Consider the following 6907-nt stretch of genomic DNA (forward strand, 5'->3'; position numbering starts at 1 on the left):
AAAGGGGTTAATTAGGACAAGGGACACGAGAGAATTTATACTAGTTCGGCCCCTTACGTTGAAGGTGAAGCCTACGTCTAGTTGGGTTGGTATTGCTAGGATTTCGATGACCAGGGAGCGAGATACTCTATGCCCGGCTCTCAATGAGATGTTTCTTGCCCTAAGCCGCCAGCGGGTCGTCCCCTTATATACATGGGTAGACGCCCTGCGACTTACAGAGTCCCGGCCGGCTCATAAACAGTGTCCGGCTCGATGACTAGTTAATTCTACCTTATGATACAAGTCATGCCATTACGGCGGTTTACCACTACGGGCCTTAAGTCGCCTGTGGGCTTTAGACCGTTTATTGAACCGCCATCTTCATGCTTGATCTTGGGCTTCATATGATGAATCCTCTTGCGTAAGCCGCCCCCTCTTGGGCGGCTTACACAAATAGTTATATCCCCAACAAGCTCGAAACACTAACTGACACCCCACTCCCCCACTCACTATCACCTCCCTCCCCGATCCAGATCGGGGCGCTTGACGCAGCCGCCGCCCGGAGCGCCTCCGCCTCGGCCACCCGTCATCGACCTCGTCGCCGCCTTGCCGTCCTCTCCGTCGTTGCCTCATCCCTGTCGTCCTCCCCACGTCCCGCTGCCTTGACCCTGCACCTCGCGGTGAGGCCCGGCCTCTCTTCTCTCCCCATGTCCCCGTATGCACGAGCACGCGATCGACCGCCCGCCGTCTCCCGCTGTTCGCCCGCTGCGCCCCTACCTCCCCTGCTCGCTCCCTCCCCCCTTGCTTGTCCCGTGCTCTGCCTGCGACCTAGCCGCGCCCCCTGGTCATCAGCCGCGCTCGCGCGTGGCCTCGCCCCGCTCTCCGCTCCCCCCACATGCCATCACAACTGCCGGCCGCGCCCATGCCCATGGCCATCTCCGACCATGACCCTGCCATGCCCTGCCCGCGGTTGCGCCACCTGCACAACTGCGCGATGGCGCCTCCCCACGCGCGCTTGCGGCTGCGCTTGCCCAGCTCCTGCCGCTGTTGGCCGTTGGCCGAGCGCCATGGCCGCCGGCCTGCCCCGCTCACCGCACGCGTTCGCTGCCCGCGTCGCCCCTCCCCACCTACACCGCTGCTTGCCGCTGGCCGCGCACGGGCCATGGCCTCGTCGGCTCTGCCTCTGCCTCCGCACTGGCTCGTGCTACCGCGGCCCCTCCCCCTCGCGCCTGCTGCCATGGCTGCGCGCGCCTTGCGCCGCTCGTGCCCGCCCCCTCGTCGTAATGCTCCGGCGTCCGGCCGTGGCCGGCGCCCCCTGGTAGCCTGCGCGTGTGCCCAAATGGGCTAGCGCCCAGCGCCCGCACCCGCCTGCCCACACGCCCGTTAAGGCCCCCTCTGGGTCAATGACCAGTGGGGCCAACCCCTGGAACGGTTAAAAAAATAATTAGAAAAATGAATTAATAATAATAATATTAACATTAATTAACTTAATTAATCCTGATTATATTAACCTAATCACTAATTCAACTATTTAGTTAATCTTAGCCAATGACATGTGGACCCACACGTCAGTTTGACCCAGTCAACACCTCTGTTGACTGCTGACGTCATGCTGATGCAATAATGCTATTTTCAAATTAATTGAATAATAATAATTTAGAAATTGATTAAAACTTTGAAAATTAATATAAAATAATCTGTAGCTCAGATGAAAATACTTTGTACATGAAAGTTGCTCAGAACGAAGAGACAAATCCGAATATGTAGCCCGTTCGTCCACCACACATCCCTAGCATAGTGAGCATGCAACTTTCCCCCTCCGGTTCATCTATCCAAAAACGCGAAACACCGGGGATACTTTCCTGGATGTTTCCTCCCTTCGTCGGTATCACCTCCTACCGCGTTAGGGCACAGCTAGCGCCCTTACTTGTCATGTCATGCATCGTCATGCATATGTTTGCATTATATTTTGTTTCTTCCCCCTCTTCTCTTGTTAGACACCGAGACTGACGCCACCGCTACCTAGTACGACTACGGTGTTGATGACCCCTCCTTGCCAGAGCAACCAGGCAAGCCCCCCCCCCCCTTGATCACCAGATATCGCCTATTGCTTCTCTCTATGCTTGCATTAGAGTAGTGTAGCATGTTACTGCTTTCGGTTAATCCTATTCTGTTGCATAGCCTGTCATTGTTGCTACAGTTGTTACCCTTACCTACAATCCTAAATGCTTAGTATAGGATGCTAGTATTCCATCAGTGGCCCTACATTCTTGTCCGTCTGCCATGCTATACTATCAGGCCGTGATCACTCGGGAGGTGATCATGGGTATATACTTATATACATGATAGATGATACATGTGGTGACTAAAGTCGGGTCGGCTCGTAGAGTACCCGCAAGTGATTCTGGTGTGGGGGCTGAAAGTACAGGTGGCTCCACTCGGAAGAGGTGGGCCTGGGTTCCCCACGGCCCCCGACTGTTACTTTGTGGCGGAGCGACAGGGCAGGTTGAGACCACCTAGGTGAGAGGTGGCCTGGCCCTGGTTGACGTCCGCAGTTACTTCAAAATAACACGCTTAACGAGATCTTGGTATTTGATCTGAGTCTGGCCACTGGCCTATATGCGCTAACCAACTACGCGGGAACAGTTATGGACACTCGACGTCATGGTATCAGCCGAAGCCTTCTTGACGTCATAGACTAAGTGGCGCGCGCCGGATTGGACTATAATCCCGCGCTTGTATTAAGGGGGCTAGGTATGCTTCTGGCCGCCCTTGCAACGTGCAGGTGTGCAATGGGCGATGGGCCCAGACCCCTGCGTGCTTAGGATTTAGATTGGCGTGTTGAACTCTCTGTTGTGCCTAGGTGGGGCTGCGATGTGTTGATCTTCCGAGGCCAGGCATGACCCAGGAAAGTGTGTCCGGCCAAAGGGATCAAGCGTGTTGGGAAATGTGGTGCACCCCTGCAGGGAAGTTTATCTATTCGAATAGCCGTGATCCTCGGTAACAGGATGACCCAGAGTTGTACCTTGACCTTATGACAACTAGAACCGGATACTTAATAAAACACACCCTTCCAAGTGCCAGATATAACCCGGTGATCACTCTCACACAGGGCGAGGAGGGGAGGATCGCCGTGTAGGTTTATGTTATGCGATGATACTTGGTGAACTTACCATCTACTCTCTTCTACATGCTGCAAGATGGAGGCTGCCAGAAGCATAGTCTTCGACAGGACTAGCTATCCCTCTCTTATTCTGGCATTCTACAATTCAGTCCATTGATATTGCCCCTTTACACTGATACCCATGCATATTTAGTGTAGATCCTTGCTTGCGAGTACTTTGGATGAGTACTCATGGTTGCTTTTCTCCCTCTTTTCCCCTTTCCATTCTTCTCAGTTGTCACAACTAGATGCTGGAGCCCAGGAGTCAGACACCACCTTCGACGACTCCCACTACACCGAGGGTGCCTACTACTACGTGCAGGCCGCCGCCGACGACCAGGAGTAGTTTAGGAGGATCCTAGGCAGGAGGCCTGCGCCTCTTTCGATCTGTATCCCAGTTTGTGCTAGCCATCTTATGGCACCTTGTTTAACTTTATGTCTGTACTCAGATATTGTTGCTTCCGCTGACTCGTCTATGACCGAGCACTTGTATTCGAGCCCTCGAGGGCCCTGGCTTGTATTATGATGCTTGTATGACTTATTTTATTTTTAGAGTTGTGTTGTGATATCTTCCTGTGAGTCCCTGATCTTGATCGTACATGTTTGCCTGTATGATTAGTTTACGATTGAATCGGGGGCGTCACAGATCCGCTCCTCTAGATGTCGCCTGCATGCCTACATCTGCGCTAGCAGTTCAGCTCCTTGCTATATGTACTCTGTACCTGTTCTCTATCAATAACAACAGTGTGTTTGGAAATCCCAACCTTAGCTTGGTATCAGTCGCCATGGCCTTCGAGGACCTCTTCGGCGAACCTCCCTCCCCGGCGCCCCACTACTCCTCCTCCTCCTCCTTGTCGGTTCACTCCGGGACCTCTCCCCTCCCCTCCACCACCCTGGCCATCTCTCCACCACCGCTGCCGCCACCTTTTCCCTCAACGCCCCTCCTTCCTCCTCCCAGCCTCCGCTCACCATCCACAATGACCACATCTCCAACTACATCAAATTCAAACTGGACTAGGCGGAGAACATCTTCTCTAAGTGGCGCACCTTCTTCCACATCGTTCTTAGCCAGTACCGCGTCGAGGATCATGTTGATCGCCCCCCACCTGCTAATGTCGACGCCTCTTGGCTCGCCATCGACCACCATATGACGCTCTGGATCCTCTTCACTCTTGCGGATTCTCTCCTCGATCTCATCACCGGTGGTGCCGTCACTGCCTACACGGCATGGCACCACATCTCCGACTACTTTCTCGCCCATCAGGGGGCCCAGGTCCTCCATCTCACTCGTCGGTACAGGAATCTGCAGCAGTGCGATCTACCCATCGTCGAGTATGCCCGCCGCCTTATGTCTCTGGCGGAGAACTTGGCGGACATTGGCGCCGCCGTCACCGACTATGACCTCACCATGCAGCTCGAGACGATTCGCATCGTGCTGGGGGACACGAACCCACTCCCTCCCTTCGGCGTGGTGCGCTCGTGCCTTGAGCTTGCCGAGTACAATCTCTCCCTCCATGCCGCCACTGAGGGCGCCTCCGCCCTCTCCATCACCAATGGCAGCCCTGGCGGCTCCGGCAGCTCAGGTGGCTCCGGTGATCGCGGCGACCGCGCACCTCCTGGCACCCCCGCGGGGCGCGGCACCGGTGGTGCCCTTGGCTCCGGCTCTGATTGTGGCCATGGCCGTGCCGCGGTGGCTCCATCCGAGGCCAGGGGTGTCCTGACTCCAGCGGCCGTGGCTCTCAGCAGGCGTCGGTGACTCCGTGGACGGGCTACTTCGCTCCCTACGGCATGGCACTACCTCCTCCACACCTTAGCTGGGCACCTCCCAATGCTGTGGGGGTCCTTGGCCTCGCCCCGGCGTGCACTCGCAGGTCTATGCTGTGATGTTCTCTGGACCAGCGCCTCCTGCCGCTCCCACGCCGTACCTGTCGGGCCCTTCTTCATGGGATCACGCCGCCCTCTTCAACACCACCTCTAGCCAGCACGGCCTCCCCAACACTGGTGCAGAATGGTTCCTCAACTCCGGCGCCTGCACCCATGTCACCGGCAACTCTGGTAACCTCTCTACGTCTCGTTCTCTTCCAAAGCATTCTTGTTCAAGTATTACTGTTGGTAATGGGGCTCATCTTCCTATCGTTGCTCTGGGCTCTACCACTCTCTCTCCCTCCCATCTTTCCCTTCGTGATGTCACCGTCTATCCTGGTGTCATCCAAAATCTAATCTCTGTTCGCAAATTATCCACTGACAATAATGTTTCCATTGAATTTAATCCCCATGGTTTTTCTGTGAAGGATTTTCCCACCAGGAGACTCATCATGACGTCCAGTGGTCCCGGTCCACTCTACCCGCTTCATGGCAACCCTTCCACCGGCGGCGCTGCTTTCCATAGTACGAGTGGTGATCTATGGCACAGGCGGCTTGGCCATCCAGGCAAGGCTTCATTAGTTTCCCATTCCAAGACTTTACTTCCCGATTGTAATAATGCTCGTAGCTCCTCTTGTACTGCCTGTCAACTTGGAAGACAGCCACGTTTATCTTTGCCTTCCTCCAATAATGTTACTTCTGCTCCGTTTGATCTTATTCATTGTGATCTTTGGACGTCTCCTATTACAAGTTTTTCTGGTTATGCGTATTATCTTATCATTCTCGATGATTATACTCACTACTCTTGGTCTTTTTCATTACGCCACAAGTCCGACACCTCCCTCACCCTTCAACGCTTCTTTCTCTACATCCTTACCCAATTTCACACACTCATTAAATGCATGCAATGTGACAATGTCGGCGAATTAATCAACACCTCACTCCACACCTTTTTCTCCAACAACGGCATCACCTACCGCCTCTCTTGCCCTCACACATCACCACAAAACGGCAAGGCAGAACGCATGATACGCACCACCAACGATGTTTTCCACACACTTCTCCTTCAAGCCCGCCTTCCTCTCCAATTTTGGGTCGAGGCCCTACACACTGCCACCCTTCTTCTCAATCGTCGCCCATCCACAAAAATTGCACCACACACCCCTTACTTCCTTCTCACCGGCGTTCAACCCCGATACGATCATCTTCGCATTTTCGGATGCTTGTGTTTCCCCAACCTCTATGCCACTAGCCCTCACAAACTTGCTCCACGGTCCACCCGATGTGTTTTTATTGGGTACCCTCTCGAACAGAAGGGATATAGGTGATTCGATCTTCACACTCGCAAAGTCATTGTGTCCTGTCACGTCATCTTTGATGAAACAGAATTTCCCTACCTCCCACCCACACAGCTGCCTCTAACCACACCATCCACACCGGATCCGCCCGCCCTGATACGCCCTGGCATGATCTGTTACGGGATCTGCGCTCCACCTACCTCGTCCGCTGCATCCCCTAGCGGATCTCTGATAACCCACAAGTATATGGGATCAATTGTAGCCTCTTTCGATAAGTAAGAGTGTCGAACCCTACGAGGAGCTAAAGGTAGAACAAATATTCCTCAAGTTCTATCGACCACCGATATAACTCTACGCACGCTTAACGTTCGCGTTACCTAGAACAAGTATGAAACTAGAAGTACTTTGTAGGTGTTTTTGGATAGTCAAGCAAGAATATAAAGAGCACGTAAAAAAAAGTAGGGGCTGTTTAGATAAAGACACAACTAAATTAGTTATAGTGGAGAGCTTTTTGTCACGAGAAAGTTATTTGTCCCTAGGCAATCGTTAACTAGACCGGTAATCATTATTGAAATTTTATATGAGGGAGAGGCATAAGCTAACA

The 6907-nt window shown here is 53.6% G+C and overlaps 1 pseudogene; it reads left to right on the forward strand.

The window, feature by feature from the left end:
* The first annotated feature begins 3927 nt into the window (after positions 1–3927).
* LOC147957551 (uncharacterized) lies at positions 3928–5531 on the forward strand (annotated as a pseudogene).
* The last annotated feature ends 1376 nt before the right edge of the window (positions 5532–6907 follow it).

Source organism: Triticum urartu, chromosome 7A (genome assembly GCF_056163025.1).
Source record: "Triticum urartu cultivar PI428250 chromosome 7A, HENAU_Tu73, whole genome shotgun sequence".
Lineage (NCBI taxonomy): Eukaryota > Viridiplantae > Streptophyta > Magnoliopsida > Poales > Poaceae > Triticum > Triticum urartu.